This window comes from Perca fluviatilis, chromosome 7 (genome assembly GCF_010015445.1).
Source record: "Perca fluviatilis chromosome 7, GENO_Pfluv_1.0, whole genome shotgun sequence".
Lineage (NCBI taxonomy): Eukaryota > Metazoa > Chordata > Actinopteri > Perciformes > Percidae > Perca > Perca fluviatilis.
The window spans coordinates 4,701,737-4,724,009 of record NC_053118.1 but is presented as its reverse complement, the minus strand read 5'-3'; the positions used below and the strand labels follow the sequence as shown (position 1 = coordinate 4,724,009).

The 22,273-nt window shown below is 43.0% G+C and overlaps 2 long non-coding RNA genes across 3 annotated transcripts; both read right to left on the bottom strand.

The window, feature by feature from the left end:
• Positions 1–9,546: 9,546 nt before the first annotated feature.
• On the bottom strand, positions 9,547–10,395 carry LOC120562258. The gene is made up of 3 exons (XR_005639727.1): positions 10,186–10,395; positions 9,836–9,996; positions 9,547–9,754 (listed from the first exon to the last, which is right to left on the bottom strand). It is a non-coding gene; the product is annotated as an uncharacterized LOC120562258 (long non-coding RNA).
• Positions 10,396–17,523: 7,128 nt separating this feature from the next.
• LOC120562257 lies at positions 17,524–20,232 on the bottom strand. 2 transcript variants are annotated; one of them, XR_005639726.1, is made up of 3 exons: positions 19,291–20,232; positions 18,869–18,939; positions 17,524–17,818 (listed from the first exon to the last, which is right to left on the bottom strand). It is a non-coding gene; the product is annotated as an uncharacterized LOC120562257 (long non-coding RNA). The 2 variants fall into 2 exon arrangements; XR_005639725.1 differs by lacking the exon at positions 18,869–18,939 and having other exon boundaries at positions 19,291–20,230.
• Between the last annotated feature and the right edge of the window lie 2,041 nt (positions 20,233–22,273).

The following is a 22,273-nucleotide window of genomic DNA, read 5'->3' as shown; positions in this document are numbered from 1 at the left end:
AATAAAAATATAAAGTTATTAATATTATACAACATTTTTAACATTAATGTCTAAAACCTTTTCTGGTAAAATCCTAAATAAATCTTAAGTGCATTTGCTGCTGTTGTTGCTGCTGATACTGCTGGAGTTTATCTGAGAATAGACAACCCTGCTTTTCCCCACAAAGTTTTTGGACATTGGGCCCATATGACCAAGTTGAGGCATGCGTTGGTATTCTGAGTGCCTCCATGCTGCACTGTCACTGGACATCCGGTGATACACAGGGATGAGCTTCTTATGGTGATCATTCAAAAGACCAATATTTAGAACATTGGAGAAAGCAATCAAGTAGACTAAATTGTTATTTGACAGAGTATCTTCACACTGTCAGAGATATGAAGATCCTGACTAAATACAGGCTCAGTGACCACCAACTGGGTCAGACAGACAGGTCAGAGAGAGAGAGACAGGCTCAATGACCACCAACTGGGTCAGACTATCTTCACTAAGAGATTTACACCTTGGAAAAATAGCCAAAAAAATTAAACTTCCCAAAGTTAACACCAGAAAAGAAGCTGGTAGTTCTCCTAGGAGAGGGGACAGCAGCTCTACTGACAGCTAAATATGGATCTGCCTGCCACAGCCTGAGGGACTCACAACCACTTAGGATCCCAAAATTACAGATAGGTTTAGTATTTTATAGTAATTATAGTAGAATAGTATATATGTGGCACCTACATATTTAATATATGACATGTAGGCTATGAATTTCTGTAAACTGCTGAGAGAGAGAGAGAGAGAGAGAGAGAGAGAGAGAGAGAGAGAGTCAGTGTGATTACCTCAGACAGTTGACACATCAACGCACTATGTGAAGGCATTTCATCATCTGCTGTCTTAGTGTGTAATCCCCTGTGTCTTCTTGCTAATGACAACTGTTTTCGTCTTATCTGAGGTGATTTTCGACCGTTTTGGACGTACTTCTTTCGACATTCTGAACTACCCTATATACTAACTATGGAATTACCGCGGAAATGTCAGAGCGCGTCACGTGATGATTCTAAGCGAATCACGTTGTCAGAAATTGGTATCAGCCAATGAGATTGCGCATTTAGAGTTAAATCCCCCCCCCCCTTTTACTTTCACGATTGGTTGCTGATAAAAGGAAATGACCATATTTGGATCCGACAGCATTGCAGAGGAGAGAGCGAGCTTTCCAACGGTATATGCAACCATGAGATGACAGGGTGCAAACAGCGATCGCGGAGCAGTGGGATGATTTAGAATGCCAACTTTTGTTGAATTTAGGAGAAATCTACCGACGCAGACAGACAAAGTGTAGTAAAATAAAGACCTAAATGTGTATTTTTGCCTTTTTTTTACCACAATTCTGAAAGAATACATGTTATTGAAGACAAATAGCCCAAAATCTCAAAATTGACCGTGTCTCGCCTTAAATAAATACTGGAATAATAATAATAGTTCAAAGTATAAATAGTTTTTAGTCAAATAACATAAAAAGACAAGACCCCTCTACGCCCATGGAACTTTTCTCCCTCAAAAAACAGCAAACTAAACATTACTTCTAGGCTACACACACACACACACACACACACACACACACACACACACACACACACACACACACACACACACACACACACACACACACACAGCAATATAAACAACAGCTCCATGCTCTCTTCATGTCGTTCTTGTAAAATAATAATAATAATAATCAGTAAACATTACAAAAACACCGCTTTGCTGAGAACAGCACTTACCAGCAGCCGCGGTATTGAAGATCCTCTCCTTCTGGTAGTAGTGCGTGTGCGCGATATTGAAAAACGCGTGTGCGGCAAATCGTCCCGGTCTGGATGAGGTCGTCAGGTGAAAGGTCATCATGTGGTTCATTTTATCTACGAATAAATTATTATTCATTAATTTTACTAATAGTTAGATTTGGGCAGGCCTTCACAAAAGGGCCTTTAATTAAATTTTTTTTTTTTTTTGCCTTGACAAAAGGGCACTTTGGGCATCAAGGGGCAAAGGGGCAGGTGCTCAAGCACCCTCCGCCCCCCTCCCCCTGCACGTGCCTGAACTGTGGATGTTTATCCTGAGTGGACAGGGGATGCAACCATCACCATAAAAATAACAGTATTTGTATTCTTGTTTCACTGAGTTATCACTGAGAAGTATGGGTGCAGAAATTGTGGTAAGAGTTAAAAGAGGGGATAAAAAAGTTTTTTTCCCCAAGTCTGTCTTGATATAGTACTCTTACCCAATGTCAATTTGACCAACTCAGACTGCTAAAGCATTGTATTACACAAACTTCAGATTAACCTTTTGCACATTTTTTATATGTAGTCGTGCTACAGAGGAATTGCTTTAAAGCTACATTGTGTAAGAATTTCTCCCATCTAGTGGTGAAATTGTATGACAACCAACTGAATATTACTTTCTAGCCCTTCCCATTCCGAGCGCTTTTTAACTCCTATGGTGGCCAAACCTGAAATTAGCTCTTAGTATCTCCATTGTTTACACGCAGCTGTTCTAGCCACTCCAATATTAACTTTGGTCTTGTTGCTTTGCCTGTCGCGTTGTGGTTTTAATTCTCTTTTTCGCTTTCTTGGCGATTCCGTTACATGTCCTCGAGAATTGGTGTGATCCTCCATCTTCAACAGGCTTTCAAAACTGCAGTCACGAGTAATCTCCCGGAGATTCGTCACAGTGCCACTGAGTGTAAAAGCGCAAAAGGCGGAGGTATGTCCCTCTTTGGCTAATATATTTTAAAGATGGAGGCGCAACATGGCTGCCGCCATTCGAGCGACTCGCTCTTATGTATTCTGAATGATTCTAAGTGGCAGATTCTACGCTTACAAGAATATTTTGATTAGTTAGTGGAAGTAATTACACATAAATGACCACATATTTGGACACAAACTGCATTTCGTTGTCTTTGTACTTGTACTCTGCACAATGACAATAAAGTTGCGCAATCTAATATTTGTGAAAGAACAAAGGTTTTTTTGCTAAGAATCAACTCAAAAAATTACACAATGTAGGTTTAAGTCCAGTGTGGAGGATGAATGGCATGTCAGTACTGTTTAGACATAAAATCAAGCTAATGATAAACACTTGCACAACCCCTGTAGCATGAACATTGGAAACAATAAGTATCTTTGTACTATATGTTTGCAATATTATTTTTAATATCTTCTAGCCTACTACACTTTTCATTTGTCTTATTCTTATCAGTAAATCACATTTCCAGCTGCCACAATAACCAAATAACCTCATTGTATGTAGTCTAACTACAGATGTAGGTCTAAGCCTTAGTTTAACCCCAACATTAAGAAAAAGCTTCACAGGACCAGTACAAGTATCCCTGTATCTGTAACCTTGGATATACTGTAGAGTTAATCCTTAACCAAACATACACAGGTGGGTGTGTGTGTGTGTGTGTGTGTGTGTGTGTGTGTGTGTGTGTGTGTGTGTGTTTGTGTGTGTGTGTGTGTGTGTGTGTGTGTGTGTGTGTGTGTGTGTGCGCGCATGTGCATATACACTCCCAACCATCAACCCATCTATTACAGTAGACAAATGTGTGTATGAATGGCAGGGTTTTTTCATGAAAACGCTGGACCACCCAGTACTTTCAGTGTCACTGCCGGCCTCTGTGGCTGACAGATGAAGGCTATTCACATCAAGCCTTCAACACCTTCAGTTCCCCCTTCACGCCAAACACACAGCGACATACACACACACACTCAATAGTCAATACAAGCTCCGCACAATCCCCTAAGACAAATGGACAGACTTCAAACATGGACATCACAACCTTCGAAAGACGAAGTGGGAGGGCAGCTGAGAGAGAAGAGAAAGACATTATGTGGTTTACCAGAGACACACAGACCTAACTTCAGCTCTCTATCTCCTTACCCATGTGGTGAAGAGAATGAAAGGCGTAGGGCGCTGTCAAATAGCACCCCACTTTTAATGGCCCAGCTGCACCATTACCTATTACACAGACTGGGCCCACATGAACTGAGGGAAGAGGAGGAGGATAGAGAAGTCTATCAAACAAAGTATGCGTTGAGGAGGGGGGCACTCATCATTACCTAGCATACACTCCCAGGAAAAAGGAACTGAAAAGGAGGAAGGGGAGAGGGAGGGGGCAGACAAGCAGCTAACTACCAAACAGTGATGTAAGTCCCCTATCGCTGTCAGCTGTGTGTGTGTGTGTGTGTGTGTGTGTGTGTGTGTGTGTGTGTGTGTGTGTGTGTGTGTGTTTTGATGGCAGGGGATGAATGGTCACACATCTCCCTAGCAGAGTAGTCTTAAGAAAAAGGCGTGCTGAGACCACATTGTGGGAAACACACACACACACACACACACACGTAACGTAAATTCTCAAATAGTTGGGAGCAGAGAAAATGAGGCCTTTATTTCAAATTTCAAAAGATTTTTTACATTTGTTGGACAAGACATTAAAGGATACCATGCTTTTCTGTATCTTCTGTCATATCTAAAATATTACAATTTTATTTTTGTGTATATAAGTGCATGTCAATACTATCTGTTTTTGTACCATGTTGTGTGAGATGCTTTGTCAAGGATCTTGTTTTAACAATAAAAAAAAAAAATAAAAAAAAGAAAGCCAAACAAGATTGGATTTGTTTTTGTTTTTTGGGGCCAACAAGAGCCTGGTAAACACGTCTATATTTGTTCACAGCACTTCTCAAAGGACAATTTCATCACTGCATTTTCTGTTAAGCTGAAGCCAAAAGATGGGGCTGTTCCATCTATAAATAGTTGTGTTGATGATTCACAAGTGCAAGCTGTAAGTAGCATATCACTTTAATGTTTTTTGTGTATTGATAATGAAAACAAATGGCTTGTAAATCCAGTTTCAGTAGACACAATCATTCCAATTACTAAAAAGGGTACTGTCAGGGTCCTAAACGACCTCAGGCCTGTAACTCTCACATCTCTTGTTATAAAGTCTACGGAGAGGGTCATTAAAAAGCACATCATCCATGCAGTAGACTCACAACGGGACTCACTGCAGTTCACATATCTGGCCGGCAAAGGGATTGACGATGCCACATTATTCATCATAGACACCATCTTGAGGCATCTGGAAACCCCTAACACATGGCCAGGCTAACGCCTTGCAGCCTCACATTCTTGGTAATAAACTCTCCACTTGTTTTTATCTGGACAACCAGTTGGTTGTGGTTAATGGAAAACCTGACCAACCGTCCACAGAGATTATGGGTCAACAAAACTTTATTTGATCTCATACACACCTCCACGCGCTTCACGCAGGAATGCGTTCGTCATCCTCTACTTTTCGTCCTCTACACTGACAACTGCAGGTCCACTCAACCAAACTACCTGCCACCTGGTCAAGCTGCAGATGACACGGTCCTCCTGTCTCTGCTTTCTGGCCCCTCACACCAAAATGTTCTAACAAACAGAAAGGTCATGCTGCAGCAGTCACCTCCCAGACCATGTGCAGGAAAGTTCCAGTTTGTTCAGGTTGGCAGAACATGCAATAGGGAGTAGGAATGACTTTAGAGATGTATCTCTTCTGAGGAGTCCAGTATGTCCTATGGCATATGTTGAAGTGGATCTGCTGGTGATTTGGGTTTTTGGAACAGTGGGAAATGTTGCCCCAAACTGTCTCCCAATTAATTAAGTTCCCCTCCGAGCTCAACTCTTGCTCCCATTTTTATTATTTTATTATTTAGTATTGGGAGTTCTCCTACAGATAATTGCATCAGTTTAGCATAAATCCCGGACACTAATCCTCTCACCGGATCAACAAGCCATTTAATGATTGGGTGCTTCTCAAGACTGTTCCCCCATGGTACTCCATAACATTTTAGGGCTGATCTTAAGCGAAGATAAAGGAAGAAGGATGTCCTAGGGGCCTCAAAGCTAGCTCTCAGGTCTTCAAAACTTAACATACCTTCGTTATTGAATAGCTGGTCTAGAGTATAAATACCTCTGTCACTCCACTGGTTATAAACAAAAGGTTTGTTACCAGACATTAAGTGTATGTTGTGCCAAATTGGGGTGTTCAAATGCCACTTATTGGAGTAGCGTAGTTGCTCCTCGACCTAAAGTTGGTCAATGTGTTGGTGATAATAGGGCCATAGGCTAGCATACACTTTTTTGGACACACACCTGTAAAGGCAAGATCTTGCAGTCTTAGACTTCCAGTGAGGTTTTGCTCTATTTCTCTCCATGGGACTGTAGATGAGGGGTCCATCCACACTCTGAGGGCCCGTAGCTGAAAGGCTCTGTGGTACACTTTAAGGTTGGGGAGGGCCAGGCCTCCCGTGTTTGTGGTACATTGCAGGGTAGCGTATTTTAGCATAGGTTGTTTATTATTCCAAATATACTGCTGAATTAAAGGTGCTCTAAGTGATGTGATGCGTTTTTTAGGCTACAACATTTTTTGTCACATACAACAAACATCTCCTCACACTGTAAAAAAACGCAGTCTCTGTAGACAGCCCAGGCTCCACAAACGATAACTCCAATAACTGACAAGAAGCAGTTGGTTGAGTAGTAGAGTATGTGAAGATTTAGAAAAACAAGTCTTAAAGATGCAGTAGGTAAGTCTTATAAAAGTAACTTTCTGTCATATTTGCTGAAACTGACCCTATGATCCAGTAGAACTACATGAATTATGTAATATAAAAAAAATCCAGCTCCTCTGGCACTACCTGCAGCCTGTAGTGCGATTGGCAAAATTCCACCGCTCCCGGTTGATTTTCTCCAATCATGGCCACAGGGGGTGTCTATCTGCCTGTCAATCACTGCTCATGCACACACACGCATATAAGAGCGTTCTTCCCTCCCCCTTCCCCGAGCTGCAGAAAAGTTTCCCAAAACTCCGGTGGTGAAGTGGCTTTTCAGAGGTGGCGTGAGCTCCGGGATTTTAAAGATCTGAAGAACGATGCAGATGTAGCCACATTTCTTCTTGACAGGTAACATAATTACCATGAATGATTAATCTTTGACTTGGTTATTAGTAGTCAAAAGTCCACAAAGCTACGTTGGTGAGGATAATAGTAACATTTGCACAGTGGTCGGTCTGATATGATGCTGAAATGGCTAACAGTAGCCTGCTAGTTAGCATCGTTTTACTGTTGGTGAGTTATGTTGGTGAGTAAAGTTAACATTGTGTTAGTGTTTTAGTTATTGAAAATGTTGTCTGACATGCAGTTCTGTCAAACTCCGTTGTGTGGGAGGGGCTTAGGAGACGGTTTGGGCTTCAGCAGAAAGGGGGGAGGGACTGAGAAGTTGTCGATGTTCAAATTTGTTGGCAAAGTCCTGGGTCTTCACAATCTTACCTACAGCAGCTTTAAGAGATTGCTCTAACGATTTAAAGCATTCTTCCAACTCCGCAATCCTTGCCTCTCTTTTCCTCTTCAAGTTGACCGCGAAGGAGGATGTGAAATCCCTAATAAACCCTTTAGTTACTTACCATGTATATGCGGGATCAGGAACTGAGTAAGTATTAATTGATATAAATTCAGCCAGTTTGGTTCCAAATTCTGCATCAAAAGCTATGTTCTGGAGAAGGGACTCATTAAATCAACGCATTGTGGTCATACAGAATTGCTGGTTCTATTGCTATCGTGTGGAACATTGTCTTAAGTTCACTGGAGCACAAAATATAATCAATGCAGGAGTGGGTGAGGTGACGTGTGGAAAAGAAGGTCTAATCCTTGCTAGTAGGATTGTGCTTCCTCCATATAGCTGTAAGATGTTGGGATTCCACAACTGCTTTGAACTTGTCTGATATATGTTTCTGGGCTTTGGTGTGGTTGACCCCTGAACTATCCTGATTTAAGTCTAGTACTGCATTCATGTCTCTCCCTATAATTAGTGAATATTCATTGAGAGAGAGCAATTCATTGGTTAGGCGCGGGAAAAAGCTTTCATCATATGTAGACCGAAACAAAGGCTATTTTCCTACTCCTTATTGTGGTACATATATATTCTGCCTGATAAGTCCTTACTGCTTTTGTCTACGGTGAGGGTGCATTTCCGCGACAGCCACACAATGGCGCCCTTGGTTTTGGTGTTGTCACTAGATGAGGCAGCAACCTTAAAGTATTTATATTGTAGACGATTTACATCTCTTTTACGTAAATGTGACTCTTGTATAAGTGCTACATCTATGTTCTTCCTTCTTAAATAGTCCAGGAATTTAGCTTGTTTGATCAGCCCATTTAGCCCCTGATGTTAACTGAAAGGATTGAAAGCTCAGCCATGTTCAAAATGTACACGCATACATGTCTCGAGTACCCTACCGTAATTTGCTGAAAAAAAATGTAGTAAAGGGTGAACTGTTAGCTCTGTGCAAGGTGTGACAAAAAAACAATAAATAAATCCCCTAACCTTCTGAGACCGCAGACCCCCTCCCCTATTTGTAAGATGTGTGACCACATTGGTTCCTCGCGGCGCAGGGCGATCCGTGGATGTAGCATGTCCTCCTCCTCCTCCTCTAATTCCGGCCAGAAAACACCCGGGTCCGCAGTGCAGGTGAACTCCCTCCCCCCCGCGGGTCGTTCCCAGGGCAGTGCCAGTGAGCATACACTGAAGCAGTAGAGTACTGTCAGTGTCAGACCAACTTCGGGCCTCGGCTAAACGTTCAAACAACACAAAGAAAATTTCAGGGTCCCTTTCATTACATTTTGGAACTTACCGCAAATGTACAGAAACTTCAAATGATGGAGTATGAGGAGCAAGCCATAATGACTCTTCAGCCTTCTGTGGCTCAGGCTGAGGCTTTTCCTTACTTATAAGATCCAAGCTATAGCGCTCCAACTCTACCTGTTGTCTTGCCTGAACATGGGCTAGTTCAGCTTCCCGAAGACGAACATCTTGTCGTGCCTTTTCTAACTCCATAGCGTTCTTGCATCCATGCTGCAATTGTAGCAGGAGTAGCTGTTTCTGCTCCTCAAATGACAACCCAGCTCCAAAACCAGCCAGAACAGGAGCTATAGACACTTTATCTTCCTCATTTACATCAGACAAACTAGTCACTACCATAGGCACACTAGCAGTCTCCACTAGGACAAGCAAAAGATCCTGCTCCACTAATTTAGCCTTTAAGGTGTCCAACAACTCATATTTGTTTAACTTCTTGGAGACATCTACACTGTAATGGTCAGCCACTCTAAATAACTGTTCTTTTTTGTAAGAATAAAGCAAATCTTCACTTGGACACTGAACAAAGTCTTCAATTGAACCCATTTTTCCAGACATAGAACCTTCTCTCCGCAACAAATACGGTACCAACACGCTACAGTTAGGCAAGACCACCACCAGACAAGGATGACAGGCTGCTTTAATTATGGAACCCCATTCCTTTGGCTAAATGGTGGGGTGTGTAAGCGTAGAAGACATCAGTCGTGTTTGCCATGTGTAGATGAGTGAATGTGTTACAGTTCAGTTCTGACCCAACACGCAGAGATAAAAACACGGGAAACACAGTTCAGTTTTAAAGGAGTTTTTAATGAACAGATTGTACTTAAACGAGGCAATGACAGTAGAGTTGGGGCAGGGAAGCTAGAAGAAGGCTAGAAGCGGGCCGACAGAAGAGACCCCAGTAGGTCCGGGACACAAGGTGAGCAGGTAGAGGTGACTACACTCAGATACGCAGAGGGAAATCCCAGCGTGACGATGAGACTGGATGGCGTGAACTGGAAGCTCAACAGGAACAGCAGGGAAGTTAGCAGGTCTAGAGCAGAATCTAGATGGAGAACACAAGGTAAGTAGGAGCACAAAGTATAAGAATACTTCAGGGCTGACATGAAACACTGAGCCAAGTTACCACATGGATTGCTGTAACAAACTGGCACCAATAAGGTGACCAGCCCGGGTATATATACTGCTGGGTTGAATCATGGAATGAGCTGCAGCTGAGCAGGTAGTTGTGCAGAGAAGAACTGCCAGGCCCCTTGACCTACTTTCCTCGACCACGCCTCCAGCAACCTCCAGGTGGAAACCAACACAGACAGACACATAGGGAAAAGGGGAGAGAACACAAAAATGGAAAGGGGAAAACAGCTGATCCATAACAGAATGAATGATGTGATGTGTGTTGTAAGGTGCAGCAAACCAAACAAAGAACAAAATGGTGGATGGATGCAGTAGGACCAGCTGAGAGAGATTGAGACTCACAGGGGGGCAGTCCTTTATGCCTTCTGTAAGCCACGCCCAGATGGCCAGGTACAGACGACCCTCCCAGCTCCACCTACCCGCCCACTCCCATTACCTGCAAACAAAGGACCAGAACACGACAGGCAGACAGATTGGGAGGGGTTGTCAGAGATTGTAGACACCTTGCCAAAATCACAGCATAAACTAGTGGTATCCCTCACCCTGAGATACAATTTGAAGACGAAAGTCTAATAGACAAACACACTTTTCTTCATGCAGGTTTTGTCACGATCAGTATTAAAGTTCGGACCGATAACAAGGACATTAAGTGTAATGATTGACTTCAGTTCACCACCCCACCATCTGCGTCTCCAATTCCCATTGTCTCCAAAATGTGTGTACACATGGGTCAAAGTTTGCGTGGAGGACCGCACATTCTCCCGTTTTTCTCGTTTTCTTTTTAGAGAGATATCCCAGTGATAGGACTCCAAGTCATAAAACTGCCATTTCGCGCTTTACACTGGGATTGTGGCCAGGGGAGGGTTAAGTGGCTAGTATAATACTTTTCACACAAGGTCATACTCATATTCTGTTCCAGACCATTGTTACAGAAGCATATCTTGAATTTGTTCGGTTTTAGTCTTGAAGAGAGGGATGGACAAGGGTGTAGAGTTACCGCGCTCACAATCGTTAAAGGGATAACTATGATGGCAGTGGACTATGATACGCTCACGTGTGACTTCTTTCAGTCTGCCTTTCCGGCTATACCAACGAAACAGTTGGGCTGTGCAACTGTCTGGGTCTTTAACTCTTTCGTTGCAGGTGTAGTGGAAAGTCACCTCTATCGCAATGAGAGAGCAGTTGTTTGCTTTCTGAGGGGCTAGGACAAAGATCTTCGTGGCTAGGCGGTGATAGGAAGGCCAAAATCACCAATGAGTCAGGAAATGTTGAGTGTACAGACCACTTTAAGAAAGACTACCATGAGTTATGCTCTGGGATATATGGGGACAGCTCGTTTTTGTCCCAATGCCATGGCTTCCAAGGTGTATCAACAAACAGATCACGCTTTTGTCTGAATAATCGGGTCAACGCCTGAGTGGGTGCTTGTAGGCCGCACATGCCCGGTTGTCTAAATAGATGCCAATGCTTTATTTCTTGGCGTCACCCTAAGTAGCAATGTGACTTCCACCTCTTCCCCCTAACCTTTGCACTGCTGAGATAAAGGCGCCTGGAGCAAACCAATCCCTACTCTCAATGCACAATCAGGGAAGGGCTTCTGGTACACTCTGCTAGTGATGTACGCCGTTTACTTCTTCAGGTGTGGGCACTTTCTATAGTGGCTGGCGTTTTTCCATGTAGCTCTTTCTGGATCTTATGAAGAGGTCTCTGGGCTGGCTGAGGCAGGGCAGCTACTATCTGTTGTCTTTGTCAAGGGTAGGCCTGTTTATGTGCAGCATTTAGCCAATATTTGTTTTACTGTGAGGTTCTCTCTCTCCACTGCTCCCCCACTGGCTGGGTGATACGCACGATGTGTTCTCAGGTCTATGTGGATGTGCTAACTTGTTGTATGGCTTCATTCACAAAATGCAAACCACTATACTTGAGATTTTGGTTGGAATTCCCCATCTTGGAATTATTTCAGTGATTAGGGCTTTGGCTACTACACTGGTTGTCTTCGATTTGTCCTCTTGCCATGTCCTAAAATAGATCCTGATAGATGGGCTTTGGCTCCAGACCAGACCGGCATCACCGAGGCTCCCTATGAGAGGGAAGAATCGCGCTGTCACATCAGGAGACAAACAGGTGACTAATTTTGAAAGAAGCTGTATCAGGAAGGACAAGGCCTTAAATACTGAATTTGTTTTGAATGTTCAACTGAATCAACCACAAATTTTATATTTTGCCAAACATTGGTATTTTCTAAAATGGGTGCAATTGATACTTCACATAGGACAAAAGTGTCTTTTGTTACATGTGAAGCATGCCTCCTCTCCCACACTGGCCTCTGCATTTCTTCGATATCACCTCATACAGAGTTTTTTGTTGATCCAGCATTTCTCTGAGTTTGGCTTCAGTTAGATGTTTCAGATTTTTCCCAAGGCTGCTGCTGGGCCTAGTGCTGACTGCTGCTCTGATCTTAAAATCAGCTCTGTTAGTTTCTCAAGAGTTTTACTGCTCAGCGGCTCCGGTTTATTCCAGTAATTCAGGAAGAGGTGGAAATGTTTTGTCTGGGCTGCTGCTGCTGCGCTGCTCCTGCGCTGTGCTGCTCGAATGTGGCCTTGCCTTGGGAATGTGGTCAGTGCTGCAGCATGGAGTCTTTATCAGCTTTTCCCTTTGACCAGTCTGTGGCTTCTAATTTAAGCATCATTCGTCTTCTTAGTTCAGGCAAGGTCGGGCTGAACTTCTGGCAAACCTTGGTACAGTTTGTCATCGGTGTTGTAGCTGTAGGGGGAGTGAAATCCGGTCTGCTCTGGCTCACCGAGGCACTGAGTAACACAAAACAGAACTCCCCCGAGCTTTACAGTTTGTTTTAAACCTTTTTGTTTGTCTTACAGTATCTTGTAATTCAAAATATACTTCATGTACTGTATATGATAACTGTCTAGTAAAAAGAAAAATGGAATTTCAACTTCCCACTGAATTTAGGAGATTATTTATTTTCGTCTGGATCGCTGTGGAGGCGATCGGTGACCGTTGGGCGTCTTTATCTTCTCGTCTCTTAATCTCATTTTGTGGAGGTAGAGGAAGGTGATCAGCCTCGGTACCCTACGGATCTCCGACGGACTCTCAACCGATCCCACTTCTGACACTAAATTGTTGTGGAAAATCTCTCTTGGTGTTCGGTGATGAAGCTGGAAATTAAGATTGTCTGACTCACTGGAGTTATCAATGTTATTTTATTTATTCTCTTGCAAGTAGAAGGAGGCAGTTTAACAGAGCGTCAAGCAGTGACTGGTCAGAATCTTGAAAAGGATAAATACAGCAGTGCACTATACGGAGCTCGTCCTTCACCCAACTAGTTCACCATCAGGTCACATTTTTATTAATATTTTTTTTTTTTTGTTATTTCCTTTACTGAAAAAAACAATTCCAGTCTGCATTATCTGATACCACATTTTTCTACATGGCATGACAAAGGCCTGGAAACCGTTTAAAAGAATATTTCACCATTGGAAAGATGAATATATATATTTAAATTGGGTCACTTATGTAGTAGACATGTGAATTTGCTTTAGAAATTGGTGGCTTCTAGGCCGAGAAAAGCCAGAAAATGTGTTTTTGGCTCATGTGGATGAAAGACACCAAATCACAGAATGCACTTACTTCGCTGCTTTAGCGTCTACTCCCAAGCCACGCCTACCCTTTACAGACAGACAGTGAGGCGATCAACTAAACAAGTGTGTTTTATTGTCATTTCAACACGAAAAAACGTTTCACCGTGGCTCAAGTGGTGTTACACATTTAAAACATATACTTTTTTGCCACAGCTGATACATTATCCGGACTTCTTTCAGCGGATTGATTGATAGCTCCAGAGTGAACAGAACTGTGTCCATGGCAACGCTCTGCTATGCATGGCAACGGTGTGTTATCCTTAGCAGCGGTCTGTTATCAAGAAATAACGGACCGCATTCTACATTAGAATTCAACCAAGCCATAAAAGAAGGCTAACACATAGCTACTAGCATTAGCTCTTGGTGGGCTGTGGCATAAACATTGAGTATAAACACAGCCGTAAATTTGCGTGGGATGCAGAATGGTCGGCATTTTACAGTCACAAACTCCACCAGCAGTTAGCAGTTAGTCGGATACAAATCACCACATTTCTGCAACAGGCAGTCCGTGTTAACACAGCCCACCTCCACTAGCTAGTCTTACCCGGTGACAGAGCAGAAGGCTGGATTGTCCACAGCAATATTTCCACAACAACAAAAAGTTGAAGTTGGATGTAGTCCAGTTTGTTTAATGAGCGGACACTTGCAAGCAGGATTGGTGGAACAGGTGGCCGGCTAGCGTTAGCTTTCCACCGGCACACTCGTTCAACACTCCCCGCTGATGAGTTCTCTTTACCGGCCAGAGGCATCGAGCACCAGCGCTGGTCTCCATGCAGGCGAAGCTCACGTAGTGTGTGGAGTATTGCGTCTGTAATAAAGTGTCCTGCTTATTCTCCGATGTGTACCAATGTATCCCGGTGGTACACGTGTGCGGTAGTTTGAATGCACATAATTGTTGTTCTAAAATTTCCGTCGGGATGAACAGTTTCTGCTCCTGCTGAGAAGCTAAGCGAGGATTCAAGATGGCTGACACTAATTTTTTCCTCGGCAATCTCCGGAAAAAGCCGACAGTCCAACCCCCTATGGGCTATGCGGAAGTGGCTCCTAATACTGGCTGTAGTCTTTTGCCTCTGGGCAAAAAAATCCTCAGATGACGCAAAAATCGTCATTTTGCGACATCTGAGGCTTTTTTCCAGACCCACAATACAGAGATCTCCCCTCTCAGGGGGACATGAGGGAGGGAAGCACGGTCATTCAAAAATACTACCGTGTTTCTACTGATACAAAGCTTAAGGCTAAATCGGTGAAGTGTCCCTTTAATGATCTCTATAGGGATGGTAATTATCGTGGCTTTGCAGATCTATCAAGTGAATGTTGCTTTTTGGTAGTTCCACGCCTTGATGTGACCTTTCTTTAGTCTCACTCCTGGATAGGACAAGAAAACAGCCTGGGTTGTTTGCATTTCTTTAAATCAATCACAATGGTCTTGGGCGGTGAAAAGCTCTGGTCGCAGCGGTGGTATATCTGCAAATTGGTCCCGGCAAGGAACTTGTTTTTGCGAAACATTTGCACCCCGTAAAGAAAATGCCACATCAAATATTAAATTAAGTTAACTGGGTCCGTTTCAATAAGCAGGTTTAACAAACTCTAAAGCCCTATTCGCACGGGATAAGTATTACCTGGTGACCTCCAGTCATTTGTAATAATTGCGGAGGTTGTCTGTGATCTTAATCCCGTGCGAATCGGTCATGTCTGTAATTTGTAAAGTAATAATTCCCCCGCAAATGACCTACCATATTTCGCTGAAAACGGAGGTCCTGTGATAATATTAGTCCCGTGCGAATCGGCATCTTTGCTTTGTCCAGGATTTGGGCGGGGCTTTTTGTTTTTCAAGGTACCTATTTCCTTCTTTTGCGCCTTTTATCCATCTTTGGCGAAGAATGGAGGGTGCGTTGGAGTGTTTTGACAGTGTTTTGGGTGCTGGGTCATGTCCGCTATACATCATATACAATTTGCAGAAAGAGAAAGATGAAAACCACCACAAGTGCGAAGACAAAAGAATGATTAGATGGCGATGGATGACATGTATAGCAGCATGTGGTAAGTATATTTTTTATGTTTGTATCATACATCTAGAGATAACGACAAGACATCTCCAAGCAATAGCTTATCAAAAATAATGCACAATCAAGCGAGGGGGCTCACTTCATAATTAGAGGTTAATGTTACAAATAAATCAAGCTAATAGATTTTAACCTGGTGAAATGTTTTGTTTTATCCATCTAACCGGACCCAGCTTGACACCACCCGGAGAAAAAAGTGAGAGAAAGAAAAAGGAGAGGTCGCAGTTCGGACGATGACTGACTACCCGGTTGAGATTGTGTGTGTGTGTGTGTGTGTGCGTGTGTGTCCTCGAGATCTTACCATCTTACACAAACACACGTAGCAGAGCTACCCACACCCATGTTTCTACTGTTGCTTAATGTCAGTAAATTCGAGTAAAATCCCAGGCTTCGCTTATCCCGTTCGAATGCGCCAGATGAAACTCAGACGTGGGTGGGTAATTTATAATTCACACGAGGTCCCTAGATAATACTTATCCCGTGCGAATAGGGCTTAAGTCTAACCCTGATCTCTGAGTTGATTTACGCTGAGATGGGAGAAACTCTGAGTTTTCGGTTCCAGAACAGCTGATTCGAGTTGCTTCAATCAGTTAAGTGTGTGCACCACCACAATAAAAAGGCAGCATGAATGGAGCCATGATACTACGATTCACCATGGTAACAACCACAAACAAACTGGTCGGCGGAAATACACATGCGCACATATAGCGAGTTTGGATATGTATTTTGTTAAAAAAAAGCAACACGGCTGCTGCTGCAAAATAACAAGAATTGGTATGGGAGAAAATTGCTGCTCGAGTCAATGCGTAAGGTCTAATAGTGTATTAATTTCATATTTAATCACAGGTAACCTATAATATTACTGGTGAAAACTGGAGTGGTAGTAGGCTACACCTATTATTTTATTTAGGTGCAATCCTGCGGGCGAAAAAGTAAACTACTACTAATCCCATTCTGAGGTTGCAGCACCATCGTTAACAGAATTATGATTTTGTATTTTTATTTTATTTAACCTTTATTTAACCAGGTAGGCCGTTGAGAACAGGTTCTCATTTGCAGCGACAACCTGGCCAAGAAAAGCGTAAGCGTGCAGGACAACATATGGTTAGCATGTACAGTGATGGGACAGGAGCTCAGACAGACGTACTTAGAAGGCAGTTAGTGAGATAAGGGTTTTGAGTTTCAGGGTTTTTTGAAGTGCATTCCAATCAAAAACGTTTACGAAACGTTTCAGAGCGAGTCACACTTTTCTGACAGCGCTTTGCTACAGTGGCTTTACTAATATGCTACGCATCAACAATGTTGACAAAACTGCCATTTGCAAAAAAATGTAATGCGACAATCTGCTGGGATGTAAGAGCATGTCCACAATGGGTGGTGACGTTAGTGATATGAGGACGAATAAGTTTATCTACATATCTGATGGACTGTGAAGAAAAACGATACAGCTTTAATAGGTAGTTAGATGGAAATGAAAATACATCTATAGTCGGGGCCTCAATATCATCTCCCGACGTATGTTTAACTAACAAAGTATTACAGCTTCTTCATCAACAGGATCGATGACAAAAGGAAATGCCATGTTCGGAACAAAAACGTTTTATAGTTTGCCTAACACAGTTAATAAACCAGCCCTGTTGTTTTATTCATGCAGATTACAAACTGCGCTAAAATGCGCCTGATACAGACTGAATGAATGAATGAGGAAATGAAAGAGCGCTGTGTCAGAGGGAGGAGACTGAGAGAAACTCAAGGTTTATTGAAGAAAACCTGCTCCCGACCAGGTTAAGTTCACAGGCTGAGTTACCATAGTAACTGACTCTGAGGTTATGTTACCTCTCTTTCTGGAACAGAAAACTCAGAGTTTCCCTCATCTCAGGGTTAACAAACTCAGAGTTTTCACTAAACCTGCTTTCTGAAATGGACCCCTGTGTTATGATGAGACAGAACGGACCCAAAAGCAAGGCTCGACAAAACAGATTTATTGGGCAACAGAAACTGGATGGGAGTGGGGAGGCGGATGCCGAGGGCAGCAGTGAGGGTTTTCTGGGGCTGGAGGTAGGATGGAGAAGGAGCTGGGGGAGCGTGGGGAAACCGGGGCCAGGGGAGCCGAGGAGGAGGCACTGGAGTCCGGGGAGTCAAAGGAGGAGTGGCTGAACACAGGAGCGGAGGCAGGGCGGAACAGGGAGCCGTGAGGAGGGGACCGTATGGTGAAGCCAGCTGACTGGAGGTAGCGGAGTGAAATGGAGGAGATAACTGTAAGAGGAAACACAGACAGAGTTAGCGCAGGCAAGGACAGGTAAGTACAAAATGAGTCTCTGAGAGCTTGTACGGCGTTTCACCCGGGTGGCTGAAGCAACGATCAAGCGGAGATGATGAGTGAATCTGGGGTTTATATACTGGGCTTGATTGTAGCTGGCTGGCGGCAGGGAGAAGTGATTGCGGAACGACGAGCAGGTGTGTGCAGTCAGCTGGCAGGAGAAAGCGGGAGGAGGGGAAAAACACAGGAAACAGAAAAAGGCAGGCAAACAGAGGAAACTGACAGTGGAAATCAAATAGAACTAGGAAACAAAAACAAAGACTCACAGCCAGCCGACCCCAACCATAACACCCTGTTCACACAATACCAGTGAAGGACTGGTAATCTGGCATTTGGGCCGGCAGGCCAATCAGAGAGACGCATGATTGTAACAGCCATGCGGCCACTTAATTGTAATCAGTGGCCCATATAATTTCTCTCGGCCCCATTTCAAGCGTCAATAATAAAGTTCTTTCGCCATCCAATAGCCAAATTTGTTCAAGTCCTTCACACCTATACAGATAAGGCTTTATCTGATCAGTATTTATAACACATATGAGTCTCTCGATCACAGTCACGGTTACCCTCTACAGTCACGAACTTTTACATTAGTCTGTATTGTTTTGTAGCAAAATTACTTATATTATTCAGATCAGATTTTCAAAAACTTAAACGTGCATGGTTTGAAATAAAACAGATCTACCTGCATTTATTTTATGTAAATATTTGTTTGCAAAAGTTAAAATGAAGCAATGCCTTCTGGGAATTTCAAGACAGAATCGAGTAGACAGTCTGCGTCTTTTCTACTGTCTATGGTCTGCTAAGCAGCTAAGCAGTATTAGTGCTAGCATTAGCGCTAATACTGCTAGCTAGTATGTTAGCGACACATCTGAGCCAGCACACCAGGGAGAAAGACAGGACAGTGAGGAATATGTGGAAGAGGAAGAACAAAACGAGCAAGAGGAGGATGAAGAGATAGACATGGATAACGAATCTATGGAACTAACCAACACAGAACAACAATCCTGCTGTGGGTCTGAATGTGGATTACCAGAAGCAACAGAGATGGAGACCAATGCTGCAGGAGGGAGTGTAGTACAGTAAGTTTGGCTACTTCAGAATATTATATTATTATGGAGCGGCTGGCTTTGATGATTTATTCATTTTTTCTTTTATATATGTCTATGTTTTGGTGCAGTTGTTTATAGCATGAGAGCTTACGTTCACCATCACTGGGGCTATCAAAAGTGCGTGTTCTTTCCGTGCGTCAAAAGTTCTATCTGCGACCCCCTCCCCACCTCCCTCCCCACCGTTGGGCCGCTGGTAGGTGGAAATGCCAGGGCCGTTTTTTGTTCCCAGTCAGTCACTGCACAATACAGTAATGTTAGCTATTTAAATTAGCTGGACACATGGTTAAACATGCTCTTACCAGTGTATCGCGGTGTGTATTTTGTCCATAGCAAATCACCGCCAATCAGTCCCAAAATGTCCTAGTTGGATAGTAAATGCCGTAAACATTATTTGTCTTAACAATTCCTTGAACCAAGCAGGCCTGCCTTGTTGCACAATCCAAATTGTCTTTAAAACTTGCCATTTCAGCAAATAACTTGCTAGCTCGAACTAACAGAGTTTTGCAAGTCAAGGGACATCTGGTGGAAGTCCCGCTGGCGACGGATGTTCTGGCAATTATGCGGTAAATGAATTGTCGTTGATCCAGACTAACCTTTCTTTCATACCAATCCACCACACTTATCTAGTCCAAATAACATTCCAATGTCATTGCTGTAGAACCTTGTGATGTGGATCAGTGAGTCAATATCCCGCTCACTTCTGGCATACAGCTTGACGTCATCAATTTAGAGGAGGTGGTTGATGGTTACTCCAATTCAGAACCTGTATCTGTAGCCTCTCTTAGCGATGATCTGACTGAGGGGGAACAGCAGCGGGGGACAGAGCATCTTCTTATCTATGTATATGTTGCACTTGATGTTCACTTGTACGATTGGCTTTGAGTTGGTCTTCAGAGTCGTCTTCCACAGCCCCAGTGATTTTTTTGAATAAGGCTCTTGTGTACTGTTGCTGTTATACAGTTACAAGAATTCCAGTATCCATGAGTGCCGCTTTGAGTCATAGGCTTTCTAGTAGTAGATCCAGGCAGTGCACAGGTTAGTGTGTCTGTTCTTACAGTCACGGCAGACTGCTCTGTCAACCAGTAGTTGGCTCCCCTGGTGTCTTTGCCAATTACTTTCTGGACCCCGCTCACGTATTGAGCCATGTGTCTACTTATCTCAGATGCAATTATGCCTGATAGGATCTTCCATGTTGTGCAACCACTCTGGGCGGGTCCCATCTCTCAGCAGCTGGTTCAGTTGGGCTGTCAGGCGTCCATGGACACTATGATGCAGTCAGCTTATTTAGCCAATAGGTGTTGATCATATCAGTCTGTTAGAATAATTACATTATCAAATAATAGATAGGGCCACTGAAGATATATCAAAGTTCATTGTACTTGAGAACCCAAAAAGGAGGCAGTCTCTGCACTACAGAATAGTACAGACAATGACCTAACGAAAAGTTTTCTACAGCTGCTTAATATGCTTGTGTGTTGCCTCCTTCTCCCAAATGTTTTTTCAGAATTAAAAAACTAGAATGTATTTATACATGGTTATTGTAGTTTATTCATGTGAAATATATATTACTTTATTTTGTTAAATGTTATTCCTTATCTTAACTTTCACTACTTTGTGTTAGATTGTGATTTTGTTTTTCCTGTGTGATCCTGCTTTTCTTCTTATACATATTTTATTAGCATTGTTGGAGGAAGCCTGAGACTTAAGATTTTCATTGTCAACTGCTTCCCTGTAATTGTTGTGCACATGATAAATAAACACCTTTAACCTTGCAAGCTTCCGAACACCAAACTAATGGACCTTGTGGGGAGATGGGTTTTTCAACTCTACAAAAATAGCTTTCACTCTAGTTTCTAATTTTAGGTTCATAGATTCAAAGTGCCCAAATACTGTTTTATTGTTAAACATCTGCAAGAATTGTTGAGTTCGTTGAGAACTTAAGCATATATAACTTTTGCTAAACACAAGTGATGATTACGAATGCTAAATGTGATGGTTGGGGTCGGCTGGCTGTGAGCTTTTGTTTTGTGTTCTAGTTTCTTAGTTCTATTTCATTTCCACTGTCAGTTTTCTCTGTTTGCCTTGCCTCTTTCTGTGTCTCCTGTGTTTTCCCCTCCTCCTGCCCGCTTCTGCCAGCTGACTACACACACCTGCTCGTCATTCCACAATCACCTCTCCCGCCGTACACACCTGCCAGCCATCTACAATCAAGCCCAATATATGAACCCCGGATCCACTCATCATCTTTGCTTGATTGTTGCTTCAGTCATCCTGTTGACACGCAATACAAGCTCTCTAAAAATCTTTGTACTTACCTGTCCTTGTCTGTTACTGACTCTCTCTGTGTTTCTCCCTGCAGCCATCTCCTCCATACCTCTCAGTTACCTCCTGTCAGCTGGCTTCACCATTCGGTCCCCTCTTCACAGCTCTCTGCTACACCCTGCCTACGCTTCTACTTCCAGCCATCCCCTCCTCAACTCACCTATTCCCGGACTCCAGTGCCTCCCCCTCGGGTCCCTCGGCCCCCCGGTTTCCCCGCGCTCTCCTAGCTCCCTCGCCATCCTATCCCAGTAAGCTCCCTCACCATCCTACCTCAGCCCCTGAGCCCTCACTCTTGTCCTTGGCGTCTGCCTCCCCACTCCACCCCTCTTTACTGTTTTTCCTAATAAACCTGTTTTTGCTGAGCCTAGCGTTTGGGTCCATTCTGTCTCCCACAAACAGCTAAATGTGCAATTGTAATGTTACAGTAGAAGTAGAATATCATTAAGTCGGCAAAATAACTCAGTAGCCTAATGTCAGTTTGCTAATGTAAGTTTATACCAGCCACCACAACCTAGCCTACTTGTCTTTCAAAGGTTGTATAGTTTCACTTTAAAACGGAAATTTTATAAACCGCAAAATAGAAGCTATTGGAACTAGTAAGAGTATAAAAAAGTGTATTTCTGTCAGGGGAAAAAAGTGAAACAGTGGTGAATGTGACATGACTGTTATAATGATGGACTTAGTACTGTGGAAATATGCGTTATGCTGAATTTAGCAGGTTAGCTATTTAAATACAGGTAATTTCACCCACTCATCAACATTTTTTCATCCAAAGTTTTTCACCCATCCTTTATTTGTGACCAGCCTGCAACATCTCTGCTATTATTATCGAAGACTCTGCGATTATTTGAGTGTTTTTTACAGTACAAACAAACATTAACACACAATGAGTGTAATACACAGAATCATGAAAGTCTACAGAGCTCAAATACTCTGTTATAATCTGTTTTGGGGTATATT